We start from the raw sequence: 20,651 nt of genomic DNA, 5'->3' as shown, positions 1-20,651 counted from the left end.
CCTTGACACTTTCCTCAATGGGAACATGATCCTATTCCCTCTCTCTACTCCTGCTTCCCTGAAGACACCTGGGCATGAGGCACCCAAGAGGACTGCTGATAAATCATTCTCCTTAGACAGAAAACCACTTCAATAAACCACCCAGCTCCCCCATCCCCAGGTCCAAGCAGCCCTCATGTAAAAAGGTCATTCGCAAACCAGGTCCCAGAGCAGACTGTACTGCTAGTGAAGTTAACATGTCAGTCATTATGATGCAATTTGAACCAACTTGGAAGGACAAAACAGCATAAGATTTAAATTTATTTTGATGCTATAAATAAGATTCTCCACCATTCATTGGGGCAAACTCTTCTGGATCTTGGAGGCTGAAACCATCCAGAGATGTTTCAAAGAGAAAACAAAATACTTAGCACCAAATAAGCTTATGCATTTGTTCCCATTACAAGGATTCTGGGCTTGTGATCAAACCTTGACCACTCACCATTACATGGTCTCGGTTACCTCCTGTGCTGTAGCAACAGTTACACAGGCATTACACAATGTATTCTGTGGCGTCAGTAACAGGCTATATGAACAATAACTAAAAATTTAATATTTAAGGCTCAGATTCAAATATGCCTGCTCAGGTTGAGTAGTACCTTCCTCTACCAGTAATCCTACTGCAGCAAATACTTATATTGACATTAACATCAGTGGAACTACTCATGAAGTAAGGCACTCCGCAGCTTGAGCAAAGCAATCAGAGTTTCCCTCTTGATAACACATCTTTAAGTCCCAAACAGGATCATTAGAACATTTCTACTCTCCAGGTGCTAATTTGCTTCCTGTATTTATCCAGCCAGTTATGGTGCATTCAATTACAATTGCTCGTTGGCTTTCTTCAATAGTTACAGCACATTTGAGCATGGACACTTTTCCCACAAGAATTATGAGGCTCAAATTTACAAATGAAATGGTCCCTAGCAGATTATTTTCTTTATGAAAACCACAAGCGTGCAACCCAACACGTCAAGCTACTTTCATATCTGTCCCCTCAGTAACATAGCCAAGTCCATAATTATTCCCTTGTAAAACTATCCAACTGTTGTGACAGAGAGAGACACATACACGCCAACAGTCTTTCTCAATGAAACCGCTCTAACAGTCGAATAGCCTTACAGCTAAGACGATAAGCTATAACCAATATATGAAATCCTCAGATGCAAGAATAACGAATGCATTTCTTTTCTGGTGACAACTTCCCAGACCATCATTAGAAAAAGCTGTCTTCATATAAATGATTTTGCTGAACTGAAATCTAGTTTATGGTGCATTTTTTTCAGATTTATCTAATTACCCTTGACATTAGGCTGTTCAGTTCCTCAGTAAATAGTTCTATAGATACAGATATATATTTATTTTATATATTTTTAAGGGCAACAGCAACTTTTACAGTTATTTCTCTCCAAACCACGGAAATGTCACTATGGTGATATAAACATAGGAAATCCACATTGACTCAAAAGGTCGTTTTTACATACTACAACTTCACCTCTGGCACAGGTTACTAACAGGAAATTATAGTAAACCAACAGCAAAGCCCACATTTATGACATAACCAAATGGGTGTAGTCTAGAAGAAGTTAATAGCTGTTACTATACTCACAGAATAAATAGCCTGAACTAGAAAATGAAAGATTACATGTCAAGTAAAGTTAATGTTTATAGACACGGATTGGTCTCCAAAGCAGCTAATGCCAGCTACTGTTAAGGGTGCAGAGGGTAAATCAGGGTCTTCCAGTCCCAAACCACCTCACCATCAGATCCAGAAGGACCCACCCAGAGCATGAGGCCCAGCAGCTTCCTGTCTCCCATGCCACACAAGGAACATCAGCAACCAAGAGGAGTCTCCACAGCCGCAGACATCATCATCATCATCCATTCAACTGTGAAACCTAGACTCTGGATATCCCTAATTTTTCTCCTCCTGCAATATAGCATTGGTTGTCATCCCACTTCCCCCTGCCCCTCTCCTACCACTTTGACTCTTCTGATATTCAACCTCAATACCCTAGCTTTACATTTTGCATTTCAAGGTCCTTCCTTCCCTCTTTCTCACACTCTCTTTTTCCACTACTTGTCTCCCTCTCTTCAACCCCTTACCAAAAAGCCTCTAAGGCCCAGATCCTCAAAGGTATTTAGGTGCTTAATGCCCATTGAAACCATTGAATCTGGGCCTAAGTTTTTATAGTATAAATAAAATATTGAATTGACTATCTTAAAAAACAAAACAAAACTGAACTATCAAGCTGGTTGGATATCACCACCCTGACAACTCTGCGTATCTTTCTCCCCACTGTTTTTTGTCCTTACAGATTATAAAATAATTGTAGTGAGGACCGTGTAATCCTGTACATTTGTACAGCATGTAGCACATGTAAGGTGCTGCCACAAGAATTACAATAATATTGTTGTTAAGCTTAAAGCAACACGATTCAGGTTCTCATTTTTCCCATTGTATTTTAAACACATTTTCACCAAAGACATTACATGTGCAGTAAAAAGGACACTCGGATGCTTTTAAAATTTAATTGACATTAACATAAAAATGTTGGCGCCTGAAGGGTAACAAGGTCTTACATGTGGCAAACATTCAAGGTGATATTGAGAAGCACCATGCTCCTTGAAATAGTATTTTTTAGATGAGATGTAAAATTGATGCCCTACCCATTTTGTTGTTAAAAATCTCACGGCAGTGACCATTGTGCACAGTAGGCATGTTATAACTCAGCTATCCAGGGCAAAATCCATATTGGATAATCACATTCTACCTAAAAGGTTCCTTTGTAGTTTTAAAGAGCTGAAGTGTCCCTCATTTCATCTCAGACAGTTCCTAAGTGCTGCGATTCTAGATACTTTTTGGTTTTCTGTAAGCAATACCTGGAACAGGAATTCTCTCTCTCTCTCTCTCTCTCGTTCTGCAGACCATTTCGCAAGAGAAGAATCGCCTTCCCTCCAAACACCCCATCTCAAAACATTTCATTCTGAAGATCACCAGTACTGACCCAGGCCACTGGTGGTCTGAAGACCAGTGTGTGATCCATCTAGTTCAGGGGTCGGCAACATTTCAGAAGTGGTGTACCGAGTCTTCATTTATTCACTCTAATTTAAGGTTTTGTGTGCCAGTAATACGTTCTAACGTTTTTAGAAGGTCTCTTTCTATAAGTCTATAATATATAACTAAACTATTGTTGTATTTAAAGTAAATAAGGTTTTTTAAATGTTTAAGAAGCTTCATTTAAAATTAAATTAAAATGCAGAGCCCCCCGGACCGGTGGCTAGGACCCGGGCAGTGCTACTGAAAATCAGCTTGCGTGCCGCCTTGGGCACACATGCCGTAGGTTGCCTACCCCTGATCTAGTTAAAACACTGCTGCAAGTAGAGGGCAGCACTGCAGGAGGAAAACCTAATTCTCTACCACCAATGCACAAAATATCAGATCAGCTGGGGACCTATTATATGGTAATTATATGGTACCTATTAATATAGTATCTGAGTGCCTCACAATCTTTAATGTATTTAGCCTCACAACACCCCTGTGAGGTAGGGAAGTACTAAAATTGTATTGTATTTTACAGATGGAGAACTGAGGAAGTCTGACATTAAGTGACCTGCCCAAAGTCACAGATGTAGAGCTTGTTTACACAGACAGCACTGCAGCTGCACCACTGTAGCACTTCAGTGAAGATACTACTACTCCAATGGGAGAACTTCGCCCATTGGCATATCTAATCCACCTCCACAAGAGGCCATAATTATGTTGGTAGGAGAAGCTTTCCTGTCGACACAGCACTGTCTACTCCGGGAGTTCAGTCAATATAACTACATCGCTCCACTTTTCCACACCCTGAGTGAGGTAAGTTTGTAGTGTAGACCTGGCCATAGTCTGTGACAGAGCAGGAAACAGAACCCAAGTATGCCAAGTTCCAGGCTAGAGTTCTAAAACCTGGACCAAGAGCAAAGGACAAAAATACTGGACTCTTGAAATAAATGTGACATTAAAGAGTTTCAGACAATTCTTATGTCTTCCAAACAGCTGGAACAAAGAAGAAGAAGAAGAAGAACAGTACACCACTTTTTGGCAGCCGTTCATTCCTGAACTACAGGAACAAAAACTAGAGGTTTTCACATGGGCTCTGTTAGAAAAGGGTACAAATAAAAAACAATTTCATTAGTACCAGAAATATCACATAGTGCTGTATATAGTGCCTCCGCAATACATATCTGCTGGTGTATAATGTAGATCTGCTACATGCCACTTCATCCAAATCTACCTGAGATTTACTGAGCTTTCCCAAAGCAATACAGTGATTACTTGCTTCCGAGTCCAGAGGGTTCTCACAGGAAGATGACCCCAGGAGTTAATTATAGTGCTGCTTCAAGCTATCGTCATTGACACCTGGTCTTGTACACCTAGAAATTAGATCAACCTAGCTATGTTGCTCAAGGCTGTGAAAAATTTTGCACTCTGAGCATTATAGTTAGGCTGACCTAACCCCCAGTGTAAATGCATCCAGGTTGATGGAAGAATTCTCAGCATAGTGAATTAACTACATCAACCGAAAAACCCCTTTTGTCAACACAGGAAATGTCTACACTCTGTACTCCTGGGAGAATTCTGCACTACTGCGCAAGTGCAGAATTAATGTCCCCCAGAGATTTTTCACCCCCGCAGAATAATTGATTCTGATGCCGAGGTGAAGGGAAGCCACGAGAGGTCACGCTGCGAGAGGTCACGCTGCGAGAGGTCCCTGGACATTCTGTAACAGATTTTAAAGTAACTATTCTTGAACAAAAAAAACTTCAGAAACAGACTTCAAAGAGAAACAGCAGAACTAAAATTCATTTGAAAATTTAACACCATTAATTTGGGCTTGAATATGGACTGGGAGTGGCTGGCTCATTACAAAAGCAGCTTTGCCTCTCCTGGAATTGACACCTTCTCATCAATTATTGGGAGTGGACTACATCCACCCTGATTGAATTGGCCCTGTCAACTCTGGTTCTCCACTTGTGAGGTAGTCCCCTCTCTTCATGTGTCATTATATAATGCCTGCATCTGTAACTTTCACTCCATGCATCTGAAGAAGTGAGGTTTTTTTACCCACGAAAGCTTATGCCCAAATAAATCTGTTAATCTTTAAGGTGCCTAAGGACTCCTTGCTGTTTTAGTCATATATACATTTGTTTTAGTCATATGTTTTAGTCATATATACATTTAACATTTCTCCTTAAAGTATGTTAACTTTCTGCATCCCTGAGGTCTATCCTGCTTTTAGTAAACCTCACCTTCCTATACCTGTATGCATGATTATCATTTTTCTCCTCGGCTATGCTACCTCCACTACAGAGGGCCGATAATGCCAATCATGTTATATGGATAGCAAAAGCAGAGGATGAATGATACAGAATATCCAAGTAGGATCATATAAGCCGGAAATGTAAAAATCCTACAAGATCATTGAGATCTTCAACCTGTAAGTGCAGGATATAAATACCCTGACAGATGACACAATGCATCCATCCACAAGATCATGCAGGACATCTCTGGCCCAACAGAGGAACTCAAATTTTGTTCTTGTATTCATGTTTCTTCAAGTGAATCTCCTAATGGAATGTTGGTGCTTCTACACAAAACACTAAATTGCACATTCTGTTGCAAACACTACTGTGAAGACGTATTTGCAGTGTACGCTAAAGACATGCAATCAACAGTGATGGAGGGGGGCACAAAATACAAAAGGCATAGGGATTCTATCAAAAAAGTTGTTAGCTTACATCTGACCACCCATTCAGAGCAGACTTCTGAACAGGCAGACAGATGAAACAAAAAGGGACACTGTTTTCTAGCTCTTATTCTTCAGTCAGGTTCCTTCTAAATCTGCCTTGAAAAAGAAAAGAAGAGCAGGTCAGATAAATGCAACATTGTACAGATGTTTTCTTTGTGATGTTCTACATTTGATCATTTGCCATAAACAGGGAATAACTAAAAGACATCTTTGCCTAGCCACTCACATTACGGATTGATTACTCACATTACAGATTTGATGTTGACAAGCTTGCCTCTCTGCGCGCTGGTAAAATACCTTTAGACAACTATTCAGATGGGACAATGGTAGTGAATTCAATTGGAAATCTAAATCTTTCAGTGACTGTGCTGCGCTGAGAGGAGAGAGACTATGAAGCAGGCATAGATCTTTGTTACTGCTAGTTTTCTAACAGTAAGATTTATGGGTGCCAGATTTCCTATTTGGAAGATAAGTCCCCAGGTTCTGTCCTTTTGACAATGGAAATATAAAGTTATGTAAAACCCTGGAAGTAGATTCTGTGCCTGATTCTCACTGCACCTTCTGCTGTCATTTACATGTGAGCAAAGTGGGTGTGAAATGTTACCACCTATGAGAGTGGAGAATTCTGATTTGGTTGCATTTTTACACCAATTCTGCACAGGTGCTAATGACTACACAAGATACAATGCAGTGGAAAAATCATGCCCTTTAGGTATCAGTTATCAAGAAAAACATTTTCAAAGAATTCAGAGCATCTTGGATTGAAGGCACCATATAAGAGCAATTATTATTTCGGAGATGCGGATGGACATGGCAGAGGATTGCATTTGGCAGCTACATATTTCACAAAAAGGTGTGCATGGAAGCATCCTATTCATCTGCAAATGCAAGGAATTAGTGGAATTTATAAAAAGCCTTCTAGAATATAGTGCAGTCAAGTAGCCACCCTTTGGGACAATCCTGTAGTTGAAGACATGTACAAAGAACTGGAGAAGAAAAAAAATTACATTAAAAATCCTTAAAAAACAAAAGAACGTTGAAACTTGTACTGTATGCATGATGCTTAGAATAATCCTATTTTCTGTTAGCTTGGAACAATCAAAACCGCAATCTGAAGAGCCAAAATTTACTCTCTAGCCATCCAACAAACTACTAAACTGCACTTAAATATCCTGGGAGCTCTGACCACTGGGACCAATTTTATTATTCAAATGATTATTTATATAAAGGCTCTTGGTGTAAGCAGCTGTGTAATATGCAAAAAACAAACAAAAAAACACACAAACACATGTAAAGAGCAGCAAACCATATCAAAAGGGCTAAAGTCTAACATCATAGGAGTACACAAAGAGGCACAGAACTAATTCAAAGTGAAGAGCAGTCCTTATAGTGGGATTTCTTGCAGAGTAGCTTAACTCTCAGAAGTGAATGGGAGGAGAAGAGAGATGGGCAAACATTAACTGGTAGTGTGACAGGCAGCAAAGTTGTCACAAAAATACCTGAATGTGTGAGGGAAACAATAAGTGCAGTCGGAAGAGCTTGGGTGGCGTGTAGTGAGTGGGAGGAGATGGGGGCATAGGGTGGATCCGTGCAGAGCCTTTAAGGTCAAGACAGGGAAATTCAGCTGGATATGTAGTGCCCATCTTTAAAAAAAGAGAAGGAGGATCCGGGGAACTACAGGCCAGTCAGCCTCACCTCAGTCCCTGGAAAAATCATGGAACAGGTCCTCAAGGAATCAATTATGAAACACTTAGAGGAGAGGAAAGTGATCAGGAACAGTCAGCATGGATTCACCAAGGGGAAGTCGTGCCTGACTAACCTAATTGCCTTCTATGAGGAGATAACTGGCTCTGTAGATGAGGGGAAAGCAGTGGATGTGTTATTCCTTGACTTTAGCAAAGCTTTTGATACAGTCTCCCACAGTATTCTTGCCACCAAGTAAAAGAAGTATGGGCTGGATGAATGGACTGTAAGGTGGATAGAAAGCTGGCAAGATCGTCGGGCTCAACGGGTAGTGATCAATGGCTCCATGTCTAGTTGGCAGACGGTTTCAAGCGGAGTGCCCCAAGGGTCGGTCCTGGGGCCGGTTTTGTTTAATATCTTTATTAATGATCTGGAGGATGGTGTGGACTGCACTCTCAGCAAGTTTGCAGATGATACTAAACTGGGAGGCGTGGTAGATACACTGGAGGGTAGGGATCGGATACAGAGGGACCTAGATAAATTAGAGGATTGGGCCAAAAAAAACCTGATGAGGTTCAACAAGGACAAGTGCAGAGTCCTGCACTTAGGATGGAAGAATCCCATGCACTGCTACAGACTAGGGACCGAATGGCTAGGCAGCAGTTCTGCAGAAAAGGACCTAGGGATCACAGTGGACGAGAAGCTGGATATGAGTCAACAGTGTGCTCTTGTTGCCAAGAAGGCTAACGGCATTTTGGGCTGTATAAGTAGGGGCATTGCCAGCAGATCGAGGAATGTGATCGTTCCCCTTTATTCGACATTGGTGAGGCCTCATCTGGAGTACTGTGTCCAGTTTTGGGCCCCACACTACAAGAAGGATGTGGAAAAATTGGAAAGAATCCAGCGGAGGGCAACAAAAATGATTAGGGGTCTGGAGCACATGACTTATGAGGAGAGGCTCAGGGAACTGGGATTGTTTAGTCTCCAGAAGAGAAGAATGAGGGGGGATTTGATAGCTGCTTTCAACTACCTGAAGGGGGGTTCCAAAGAGGATGGAGCTCAGCTGTTCTCAGTGGTGGTAGATGACAGAACAAGGAGCAATGGTCTCAAGTTGCAGTGGGGGAGGTCTAGGTTGGATATTAGGAAACACTATTTCACTAGGAGGGTGGTGAAGCACTGGAATGCGTTACTTAGGGAGGTGGTGGAATCTCCTTCCTTGGAGGTTTTTAAGGCCCGGCTTGACAAAGCCCTGGCTGGGAATTGTTGGGAATTGGTCCTGCTTTGAGCAGGGGATTGGACTAGATGACCTCCTGAGGTCCCTTCCAACCCTGATATTCTATGATTCTATATGAAGAGAGAAAGGAAGTCAGTGAGGGGATTTGAGAAGGGGGAGAGAGAGATGGTCAGGCTTGAGGCTGAAAGTGAAGAATGACCTCCTTCCCTCTCAGTTTCCTCATAAATGGCACCAAAGAGCAAAAGAAGAGGAAAATTTGCCCACCAGGCTGCTACTTTGCTCAAACTCCTCCTCTGACACTTAGCCAGTTAGACTCATTCTGCATTTCAGAAACATGCCCACGGCTTCATTGCACATACACTCAATTCCAAGTGCCTTTTTGGGACCCCACTTGCTGTTCAGTGGCATTTACAGGCAAAATTATGCTGAAGGCTAGTTTTCATTTTCAACTGTAGCTTTTCCATGCTGAATACTCCATGCAGCCAGGATTTTTAAATACTGGTTAAATCAGATCAGCAGCTTTTCTGTCAAGGGAAACCACACAACATCTAGGAGTCTTCCTCCTGCCTGAACTCAAGGCCAGGTTTCAAGCACTGAGAAACAGCCAGGTAGCCTGCTCTTCTCATACCCAGCCACTAACTTTGTTGCAACGTTGGTTCTAACTGTGCAATCTCCCTTTACTGATCTGGGTCCCAGTGAACATTGGCTCTGCCACGTAGAACACATTGTGGCCAGGTCTCTTTAGCAATAAACACACTTAAAAACCAAAAACAAAAACAGAAAAAAACAAAACTACTACAAATTCAAACCGTGGTGTGTCACTGCTAAGAAACACAAGGGGAAGTGGCAATGGCCACACAGTGCATTCCTGTCAAGTGAACTGACAACCCTGAATCCATAATGCCAAAGGTCAGCCTCCCCTCCACTCAGAGTATATCCATCAAGATAGCAAGTCTGGGAGAATCTTGCATTGAAATGAGGAACACTAGTAGGCTTCAGGACCAGCTCCAACAAGTAAACTCAGCAAAAGGAAACATACCATTTGTCCCATATGCCCCCCAAAACATCCAAGCCAGTCTTACATGTAGTACAAATTTATGAAAAAGAAAAAAAATATTTTGGCTACAAAATAGTTGCAGGAATATTTTCTTGCTGACAACCAAATCAGAAATCCAGGCTGACCCTGGACAAGTCATTTATTTAAAGATTTTTTTCCTTTTAAAATATTGTGGATATTTGAACACTGGATAAGATAACAGTGAGGTGGGTTCCTTTAAGAAAGGGGTCTGTATCTCACAGCTTTCAGCAGCACAAGATGCATAAGTTGCCATGGAAATTAAATGTTATTGAACAGCCCAATATTTGTTTTTAAAAGGACTGCGAGTACCGTTCCATATAAAGGCTAGGAAAGTACTGGGCTATTATCAGTGCTGGGAAGACTGGTGTTTCAGAATATTTTTGTGATGTTATAATACAATTTTAAGGCGAATTTAAGGATAACTAAAATGACACCCTAGAGACTAAAGTTTTCTATTTATTCTAATTAAATGGTACTGCATAGACAGTGACAAACAGTCTTCCCTGCCCACGTGCCTTAATCCTGACCTGGGGAACTATAGCATTGGGAAAGAGATGGGCACTGAGATATGCTGCTATTTAAATGTTTACTAGTTACTAAAATAAAAGTGGCTGTTGAAACTTCCACATCTTGTTCATATGAACTTTGCACAGTTTGAGAATTAAAGGCACACTAACCATTATTTTAAACCAACAACAAAGATAAACGATTTTGTTACTCTTGGTAGAGTCCAATGTCTTGGTTTTCAGGTGTCATCATTGTATAGTCCTGAAATAGAGCAGATCTTGTCTGAGCCCAAGAAGAGTGTATGAAGTCCTCTGTAACAGGTTTGAAAGTGGCGAGTGATGCCCAATCAGGGCCTTTCAGTGGCTGTGGGAGTTCTGCAAGGACTCACCCAAGTGTCCTTAGCATCAAGCTTTCAGCTGACAGAGTGAATGGTGCTGTAGCCAGCAGATCAGGAATTACTTGCATACAAGTTGTGTATCATCTAGTGTGGTCACTCAGTAGAAACACTGCTAGACCTTCAAAGGCCCAAACCAGTCTGAAGCCAGTTTCTGCTCCCTGTATAGTATGTTAACTTGGCCCCTGTAATTAACAAACAAACACTTTGGGGAATTCGATTATGCATGCATAAAAATAATACCCTTTTAGCAGTCCTGCCCATGCCAAGGCAACTTAAGAATGGGGCAGTTAAATTCCCTTCCAAGCATGAAGGAGGCAAGAGAATGCATGGTAGTAATATGCATAGCCTTATGGTAGTAGAGAAGGGTCAGTGAAGTGCCAAATAGAAGGGGTGAGTCTGTGGCTCAGATGAGAAGTCAATCCTTCTTTATGGGTGCAGTTAAACCTCTCAACTCCTCGGTCGGCCTGGTGATGGAAGAAGTGGGTGAACGAGGTGAAATGCTGGAAATGACAGGCAGTAAATTGGGACCACTGTCTGTAGCAGTATGTGATGCACGCCATCAAGTTAACAGATCATCTAGGATCCTCATCATGACCTGAGACTTTATGGCCTAAACTGGAATAACTCTAGGACATTTAGGGATTGGAGTGGGGGGATGTCAGTCAGTGAGCAGGTATTTGAGGGTATGTAGACAAATTCCCCAGAACTTGAGTTGGGTATGGTGGCAATTTGGAGGAATTTGGGGCCCCAAATATTTGCCACTGGGGTTGACAGGCTCTGCAGAATTTGACTAAGATGTCTATGTCAGGACAGAGCATAAATGTCCTGGTATCTCTGGTTTAAAAAAGAAACAAAAACAAACACGTGCTTATTCTGGATGAAAACAAAGGCATACGCTCAGAATGCAACAGGTTCCAAGCAAGGCAATCATCTCAGACAATTTGCCCCCGAGTAACCAGTATGGAAAAAGGCAATGAGCACTTAGAGCAGATGACCTGCAGTAGACAGTCTCATCTTATGCCAGAGCCCTGACCAGACTAGAGGCTTGTTTTAATTTCTTCCTGAAGCTGGCAAGCTGATGAAGTCTATGGAGAAGTGCAAACAAATCCATAAAGGAAGAATGCATGCAGCAAAAAGCATGAAATGACAGGTAAAGTAGTCAGAATCAGAGATTTCTTCCAAAGAAAACTGAAGCTGGTAATTAAGTGGTTTTGTCCAAAGGGGAATATATTGGCTCCAGCACTAGACTGCAGAGCTATCAGTGTCTGTGGTTCTGTGTGAATACCACAGAATCTGCCAGAAAAGCAGACAACCCATTTCTCTGCTGCCCACAAGCCCGGAGGTAAAAGCAGTCAGGTTGCAACTGTTCTCAGCAAAGGGAAATCCGAAGGTTTTCTTCGGTCACCAGTTTAGAAATTTGGACAGAGACAATCAATTGAGGAGTCAGGTTTCCTGTGGTAGACAAAGAGTATTTATCCAGGATGTAAGCCTCATTCACTGTGGAGATCAACACAACCCCAATCATTTCCTAATGTGTTGGATAACAAAGCACTTGGGCACTTCACATCAATTACATTCAATAATGGTTCGATAATGATGAATTAGGTAATTGAGCAGAGACTGGCTTATAAAGTGCCACTGAAAACCAACAATTCAATGCATGATCTGTGAAACTCATTGACTTATGCTTGAGTTATGTCGCTAAAAACAGCGATTCCACAGATGTATGAACAAGTCCAGGGTGAAATCCTGGCTACTGTGAAATCAGTGGGAGGCCCAAGGAAAGTCAGCCTGTATGATGATGAGGAGGAGGATGCCCTCCATTTCAAATCAGGACTTGGCAGCAGCAAAGAAGTCAACCAAAAAAATATTAGTCCTGTTGTAGTTTCTTAAAGGCTTGCCACAAACTGTGGAAGTGCTTCAAGTGAGATGCTTCTGAAGACTGAAACAAAACCCTCCACTACAGAATGACCTGAGATTTACAAGTGTAGCTTGGAGCAGAGCTCAGGGTGCACAATTACAGATGTTCAATCCCAAAACGGGTGGAAAGTACGACTCATTTTCTCCCTTCTGCCACTGCCTGAATGCCAGAAGACAATAGAAAATTAGAAACTATGCTCTGCTTTCTGTAAGAGACACAGGGTTGCTGGTACTTCCAAGAAACATGTGAAGGTGAGAAATTACATAGCTGGAACCAAATATGCTGGAGCAACACTTGTGACTACAGTGTCTGTGGAGAACAGTTTGCTGTAATACCAACATTCATCGTACCTGTGAGAAGTGCAGTTTTTTCCATTTGAATATTTATACTGCACCCATCTCCATAGTATCTGCACCTCATTGTTATCCTGTAGCATTAGTAGAGACAGCTGAAACAGCTCATTACAGTATAACATTAGACTGGCTCCAGGTCATTAAAACAAAGCTGGCTGCTAAAGCTTCCATCTCTCGCCATGTTACCATTGCAGTGCTTGGTAAGTAAGGCTAACCTATTAAGCTATGCTATATTTTAAACTAGAAACAAATACAAGAGAGTAAGAGGACAGGCATACACTGTCACCATAGTCATTCAGCCCTTGGCTTCTTTATTAAAGTGAAGTTACAGTCAACTATAGCCTTGGATTTTGTGATATGGGTAGCTGTGCACTAGGAGAACTGAGACCAACTCATTTCACATACCACCAAGAAGCCATTAAATGGAATCAAATTTTGGCTACTACCAACCGAGGTTCTGTATCCCATTATGAACCTTCCGATATATTCATTTTAATAATTGGTGTGCTTCCACTAACAGAGAAAGGAAAAATAGTGACCTAAGTGTCTGTGTATAACATAGGAATCTCTCTCTTGGGATTCACTAAGGAGGAGTATTGTAGGAATTAACCAAACAGCATTTCAGCAGAGGCTACAGCACTCTTTTACAGATGCTACAGTGAAAGTAAAGAACCTTTCATTCCTTTTACTGAAAGGCTTTGCAATTGTGTCAAGACAGGTAAAGCAAAAGGACACTGCCAATTTAGTTGGTTCCAAATTTAATTTTGGTGTCAGCTGGCATTTTACACTAATATGGATAGAAAATGTTTCATGATTTTTCAATCCAAAAATGTATCCTTTTCTTTTATTTAATTTTTATACCCCACACATCAGGGTGGGTAGTTATAATGAACTCTGTAAAAGTGTAGTGGTATACATTTGGTATTAAAGACATTATCAATTATAAAGCTGTATTGCACAACAAATTTATTAAAGACTGATAGTGGAGCTTGGGTTACTAAAAAACAGAGGCTCCAACTTACAAACCTGTGTGTTTAAAGATAGGCTTCTAAGTCGATAGTAGTCACCTAAATAAAAGTGGGCATACACCTCTGGAAATCAAGCCACTTTTATTTCAGGGTCTGAATACTGGCCAGGTTCTGACACCCCTACTCATGTTGATTAGTTCCTTATTCCTTGGGTGACCAGATGTCCCGATTTTATAGGGACAGTCCCGATTTTGGGGGCTTTTTCTTACATATTGCCCCCCAATCCCTGTCCCAATTTTTCACACTTGCTATCTGGTCACCCTAGTTATTCCTGAAATAGCTAATAACTAATCTGGAGTAAGGCCCAGATCCTCAAAGGTATTTGAAGTCAATGGAAAGTTAGGCACCTAAATATCTTTGAGGAGCTGAACATAAGGTACTACCTCATGTAAGTGAGGGTATCAGAATCTGGTTCTATAGATTTTAGCCTTGCTTCAGCAAAGCACTTAAGCCCGTGCTTTACTTCAGTGGGACTTCAGCATGTGGTGAAGTGCTATGTTGAATCAGGGTCCTAACTGTAAGTACCACCCTTCCACACACTGAATAGTACTTTATCCTGCAAGTTGTCCCATTAACTTCAAATCGGACTTCTTGAGGAATAAGCTACTTCTCAGTGAACACAAGGATGACAGAATCAGGCCTACATAATAAAAATAAAGTTCAATTCAGGAAAAGGCTCTAATACACATCCTATGGGCCCAGTTATTCTGCTTTGATTCCTGGCAAGTAGAAAACAAGAAGAGTGAGGTATGACCGCACAACTTGTGGAGCAGTAAGGGTGCTACTCACTGTGAGCAAGGATGGAAGAATCTAGCCTTTTGTGATTATTCACCACTTGCATTCCCAATTCTATGCATGTATATTCAGGCGATTGTATGTACAGTTGAATCTTGTGAAAAAAGAGAGAAAGTATTATATTATATCTGAACATGCTTGTAGTCAGATTACAGAAATTCTTGCCAAGCCTTCAATAGTGCCCAAGTGTTTTAATAAAACAAACTTTGTCAATGATTAGAGAAAAGAAAAGGATTCCCAGCACACCAATAATTACTCAATGGGAGACTAATTACATGGTCAAACCATAATTTGTCTTAGTTACAAAAATGTATTGTTGACTATTTACTGTGCAGCGACACAATTAACCATGATTTTTGATACCATGTTCTGTATAAAGACATCACCCAATAGCTATTATCTTTTCTGAAGGGTCATCAGCAATTTGGAAGCACTGATTTGAAAAAGATTTTGTTGAAAATAAAAGCCATGTTGGAATTATACCAGAGCGCACAGCGACGGAGCCCCAGTAGCCCAAACAGCAGCTCAGGTTCCCTCACAAAGAGAGATCAGACTAAGCCAGAGTGAAAACATCACTATGATCATGTAGCTAATTTCTAAGGCCCTGATTCTTCATTCTTATGGGATAAGATTCTACCAGTGTGAGGCTGGCATCACTGTGCCAAAGTCTTGGTTCTTACAGTTAGACTCCTATGGCCCTGATTCAGCATGCTTAAGTCCCATTGTAGATAAGCACATAGCATTTTTCTGAACTGGGCAAAAATCCATAGAGCCAGAAAGTAATACCCTCTCTTATATGAGGTAGTGAGACTGGCAGTAACCAGAGAGAGATCAAATGACTATTGCCTGGTAGGGGGAGTCACATGGGTTCCAGTGAAGGTGATCAAATAGCAAGTGTGAAAAATTGGGACAGGTATGGGGGGTAATAGGTGGCTATATAAGACAAAGCCCTGAATATCAGGACTGTCCCTATAAAACTGGGACCTCTGGTCACTCTAGTTCCAGTCCCTACTCCATATCAGGCAGAGCAGGGATTTGATCCGAGGTGTCCCACATCCTGGGGAACTGTCTAACTACTGGCCTATTGGGTAAAGTGGCAGTGACATGCATAAATCTCTTTGTAGATCTAGCCCTTGAGTCTAAGTGACTTTGGTGCTGTTGACAATTTTACCCACAGTGCCTAAAATGTTTAACTCTTTGGCTAATCAAAAATGTGTGTGTCCAAATTCAGGCAGAGAGCACAGTGAACAGAATGCAGAATATGCAACTATCTCCCTGCCATTTTCCCCTAAGTCCAACATAGCCAAATAATATATGCACTGAAAATGCATTGTATCAAACAGATATCAGAGACTGAGTCTCTGATCCCACTGTCCACTACTTCCCAGCCCCACCCACAGAGCCCAGCTCCTTAGTCGCAGCTTGTTGCCTGGTTCCCTCACTTCCATTCCAAATAGAAAATTATCTTTCCCCTTTATTTATATGATCATTTCCTTTTCTGGATCAAAATAAATGGTCATTAAAGCAACTATACAAATAAAGGGGGGAAATAATTTTCACTGTGCAATGCAGGTGGAAGGCCCATGTGACTAGGGAGACCAGACTGCCCACTATTAGCAGGGAACTGCTCTACAGCAGGTCTGGAGACCAATGGACCAGGGAGACAGTGAGGAGCTCTGCTGCTCACCTCTGCTCCCCAGCTCTGCTGCAGTAACCACTTCTGTGCCTCCACCTCACATTATCCATGGCCCCTTATTCATTCCCCCATATCTATACCCCTTCCTTCCCCACAACACATAGTCTTCCTCCCTCATAGTCATTAAGCCCAGCAGCTGAGTCCCAGCCCAAAGGGCTACCACAGGCCTGCCAGACCAAGGCTGACCTCTGAGAAATCACAGGAGGTTTCAGCAGAGATGTCTCTGTAGCAGAGACGCAGGTTAAAGGCCTGGTTGTCAGAGACCCACAACTCTCCTGGCCTTCTCTACAAGCCTATCAGCCTCTCTAGAGATTCACCTTGACCAACTCACATATTATCCTAGCTACACAATATTATTTTGTTTTGTTTTTTAAATGTTCATTAAAACTTTTTAGCCACTGTGTTTTAAAAATACACCTGGCTGAACTATCATCTGAATATGCAGGAGTGTTAAGTGTGGAGTTTGTGGGGAGTGTGGTTGTTTAACTAAAGGATCCTTTCTCTCCCTCCCACCCCCACGTCCCACAAAATAAATATGTATATATATATATATATATATATATGAAGAAAACAGGGCAAAAATTTCAAAAAGGGAGCATTTTCAAACGTTGCTGCTACAAAAATTGGTAAGTATCTTACTAAAACTTATTACACAGAACATGCAACACCGGAGAGTTATTGTGTCAATTTTTTAGACTAAATTCAATCACTAAATTATATTAGAGAGAGGATTTAGACCAGTTTTAAGTGCAAATCTCAGTGCAACCTTAACTAAGAAATCACTATGATTACCCCATGATAGATGAGTCTTCTCTCTATTATATAGACATAGACACACACAGAGAAGCGATTTCCCTGTTTAGTAGGAACATTGCTTTAGCACTCTAGCAATAATGAACACAATCTATATTGGCTGCTAGCTACGTTTCAGACACTATAGCTTCAGATAAAAGAGCCACAATGATATGTGTCTGTAACATAAATAATAACATGTGCTCAGCCACTTGGGTGGAGCTGAGGAATCCAGAGTGCAGACAAATGCAGTAAACTGACTAGTCTGCAAAGGGGATATCATAACTTGTGACTTCTCATTGAAAAACTCCTAAAAACTCATGAATGTTGACACACCTTTTGGGTTTGTTTATACTTCAGTTCCTTTTTGTTTTAACACCAATTCAAGTGTCAGAACTGGGTGGAAATTTGGGGTATACAGAAAGCCTTTACAGCTGTCACAAAATTACAATCTTAGTTATCAATTGATGTGCCTAATCTGCTCACCAAATTTTTGGGATGATAAAACAATCGGATGGAGCAATAGCTGTTCAATTTATTATTACAAAGATAAGGCTGTACCTGATAATTTCCTGCTCCTTTTCTCTAGCTAAGTCCTTTACAGGTACAGAGGCAAATTCATTATTACTGCACAAAAGTTAGCACTTTAACTGTACTTTATCAGCAGGCATCTTCAAAGTGCTATACAAACACAGCACAAAGAGATGCCTCTTATTCCTGAAAAATTGAAGATCATCTCAGATTTAGGAACAGTGAGGACCCCAATTTAAACTTAAGGATATGTCTTCATATTGAAAAATGTATGCTGTTTCCTGGAAGTACCGTAGTTGTAATAAAATGTGAGCAGAAATAGTGATTGTGGGGATCATAATTACATCTCCTCCCAATCTAAATAGTTGTGTCCAAGCTTTGTATTATATGCTGTTCTTTATACTGACTGATGGGCAGAAAAAAAATAAGGAGTGGGAGAAGAAACCTGCAAGTTTAAAAGCACCTTAAAAAAAAAGCACATTGGGTCTCCTCACTGCACCACAAAGTCTCTATTTCTCCCTAGAGCAAATCTTAAGGTTGTGAAACAGAGCGTGACTATCCACTCATGACATTCCTGTCCTCAGTCATATGTCTGCACTTCATGTTCAACTCTCCCAAGGAGAAGCCCAGGAGAGTAAACGTGCAGGGGCTGGAGATGATCACTAGCCAGCCTAGGACAGATTCGTGTGCGATGGAGAGTCAGGTACCAGCACAGCCCCCGTTTCCATTGGCTTTGGCATACCCGGCCCCTCGGCTTTAAAGCACCTCCGAGAGTCCCCAGTCCGGGCGTGTCTCTCTTTCAAGCTCTACACTTACCCGCTATGAAAGTCAGCAGCGTCCTTGGGTTGCGGTTTGTGTCCTCCCAGCCCTCGCTCCCAAACTGAGCCCAACCCGAGCAGCCCCGGCTCCTTTCCCTCCCGCGCGCCCAAAGCAGCCCCACCCCAAGCCAGGCTTTCTCACTCCCGTCCTCCTCCCTTTCCCCGCGGCGGGGGCGAAAGGCGAAAGACTCCGCTGGGCTGAATCCCGGACTGTCCCCATTTTCCAGCGGGCTGTTACCTTCGTTACCGTTTCCGATCAATTCCCGGCTCCAAAACGCTTCCCCCGCCTCCCCGATCACAAGCAACTCTGGGCAAGGGGGGGGGCACACAAAACCTCTTCTCTCCTCCTCTTCCAGCCGCTGACACTATATATCCGGCTTCGAGACAGGAGGTGGGGGAAGAGTTGTCCTGCCCGTCTCTGCCTCTTGCAGCGAGTGCTGGGCGCAACCTTTGCGCGCGCACACGCCCAGACGCGAAGGGCAGAGGAGGACAGGCAGGCGAAGAGGCTGCAGACTAGCCCGTCCCGCCCTGGCGGGGTTATACTCCCGTTTCTGGTCCCGGGGCTAGGATCAGGGTGCGCTGAACTGCAATTGACAAGCTGCAGCAGCAGCTGCTGCTGCTGCTTCTTCCCGTTGATCCTAAGAAGATAAAAGCGGCGGAGGGGCAGCCGGTCCACTCCACTCCTCGCTATGAATGAACTCTAGGCACCCCCTCCTGCCGCCCGCGAACACACAGCAGCGCCTCATGCAAAGCAGCGGGATTCCTGCCTGCCCTCCCCAGGGTCTGTACCCCCCCTCGCTCGACCTCTTCCTTTGCGCCCCTGGGCTATGCCGCAGGGAGCCCAATTAGGTAGTGGCGCTTTAAGGAAATCACAGGATATTTGGGGTAGGGTGTTGCGATGTCTTTCCCTACCGTGAGCATGGGTCGCCTCTGTCGGGCTTCACTGGGGGCGCTGCCTGGCTTCAGGATCCCCTTGGAACTTAGGAAGCGAAGACAGAAGCAGGGAAAGAGCGCGCGCTAGAGCTGCAGCTGCGCTCGCCTTCCTAGCTTAGCAGCGCCTCCTTGCCTCTTTTATTATCATCATCATCATCTCACTTCTTACCCTTACATTCCAGCTTTAAATAAAAGGACGGGGGGAGGGGGGCAGCCACGCTGACAGAAAGAGGCCGTTCTGGACTCCAGTACTCACACCAGGCAAAGGGAAACCATCACGCACGGATGGGAATTTAGTATTCTCTAAATTCATCCTAAACTGGCCCATGCAAAAGACTGTTATTAGGCCTTGAGTGCCTGGTTTTCTTGCTAGGGGCACCATTTCAGTTTTGTGTGTGTGCTGGGGGGTCTTTAACTTTGATTCTAGGGGCTACTGAGGCACCTGAAAAGTCTAGTTTGGGTTTTTTGTTGTTTTTTTTTACAGATAATTTAGAAATTAGCTGACAGGAGCACTGTATCTAATTCCTATATAAAGAAAGAAAATTAAATAAATATTAGACCCACCCATCTCTGATACAAACATGTTAGAATATCTTGTGTCAAGTCACTTAAGGGACACTCCTTAGGTTTAAAATTGTAATGTATATTCTTACTTTGTTACTAACTCTTGAATACATAGACTGAAACAAGTGTAGAAAAAATCAAGATAACTCTTTCGCTGTTCACCAGGCTTGAATAGATCGTTTAACTTTTGGAAACGTTGTACTAGGGCACCTGCCTGGGGCTCTAGGGGCGTTACCTCACTACAAATAATAGACTACAAACTGCCCTTAAACAGGAGTGAAATTTCAAGTCACTTTCACAGTATTGCCAACCCCAAATGTCCAAAAATCATGAATCAGGCTCACCCAAAATCATGAGATTATGTAAAAATAATAGATTTGGTGATCTTTGTATCTGTCTTCTGCTTTTTGAGCCCTTAGGGTGGACTGGGGTCACATTTTGAAGCTTTCCCCACAGCCACGAGGACTAAAAACATCATGTTTCTTTAAGAATG

At 42.3% G+C, this 20,651-nt stretch overlaps 1 protein-coding gene across 2 annotated transcripts in view; it reads right to left on the bottom strand.

Moving 5' to 3' along the window:
• Positions 1-18,985, bottom strand: part of FAR2 (fatty acyl-CoA reductase 2) — a 219,492-nt gene extending 200,507 nt beyond the window's left edge. The window contains exons 1-2 of one of the 2 annotated variants that reach the window (XM_026652296.2): positions 18,900-18,985; positions 14,819-14,918 (exon numbers count right to left, since the gene is read on the bottom strand). The gene's annotated coding sequence lies outside the window, so the exon portion shown is untranslated. Of the gene's footprint in view, positions 1-14,818; positions 14,919-18,659; positions 18,695-18,899 lie in introns of those variants that run through there. The other variant, XM_026652297.2, reaches the window with a different exon arrangement.
• Between the last annotated feature and the right edge of the window lie 1,666 nt (positions 18,986-20,651).

This window comes from Terrapene carolina, unplaced genomic scaffold (genome assembly GCF_002925995.2).
Source record: "Terrapene carolina triunguis isolate 2854851 unplaced genomic scaffold, T_m_triunguis-2.0 Scaffold112, whole genome shotgun sequence".
Lineage (NCBI taxonomy): Eukaryota > Metazoa > Chordata > Testudines > Emydidae > Terrapene > Terrapene triunguis.
The sequence above is the reverse complement of the archived record's forward strand: the minus strand, read 5'-3'. Positions and strand labels throughout refer to the sequence as shown.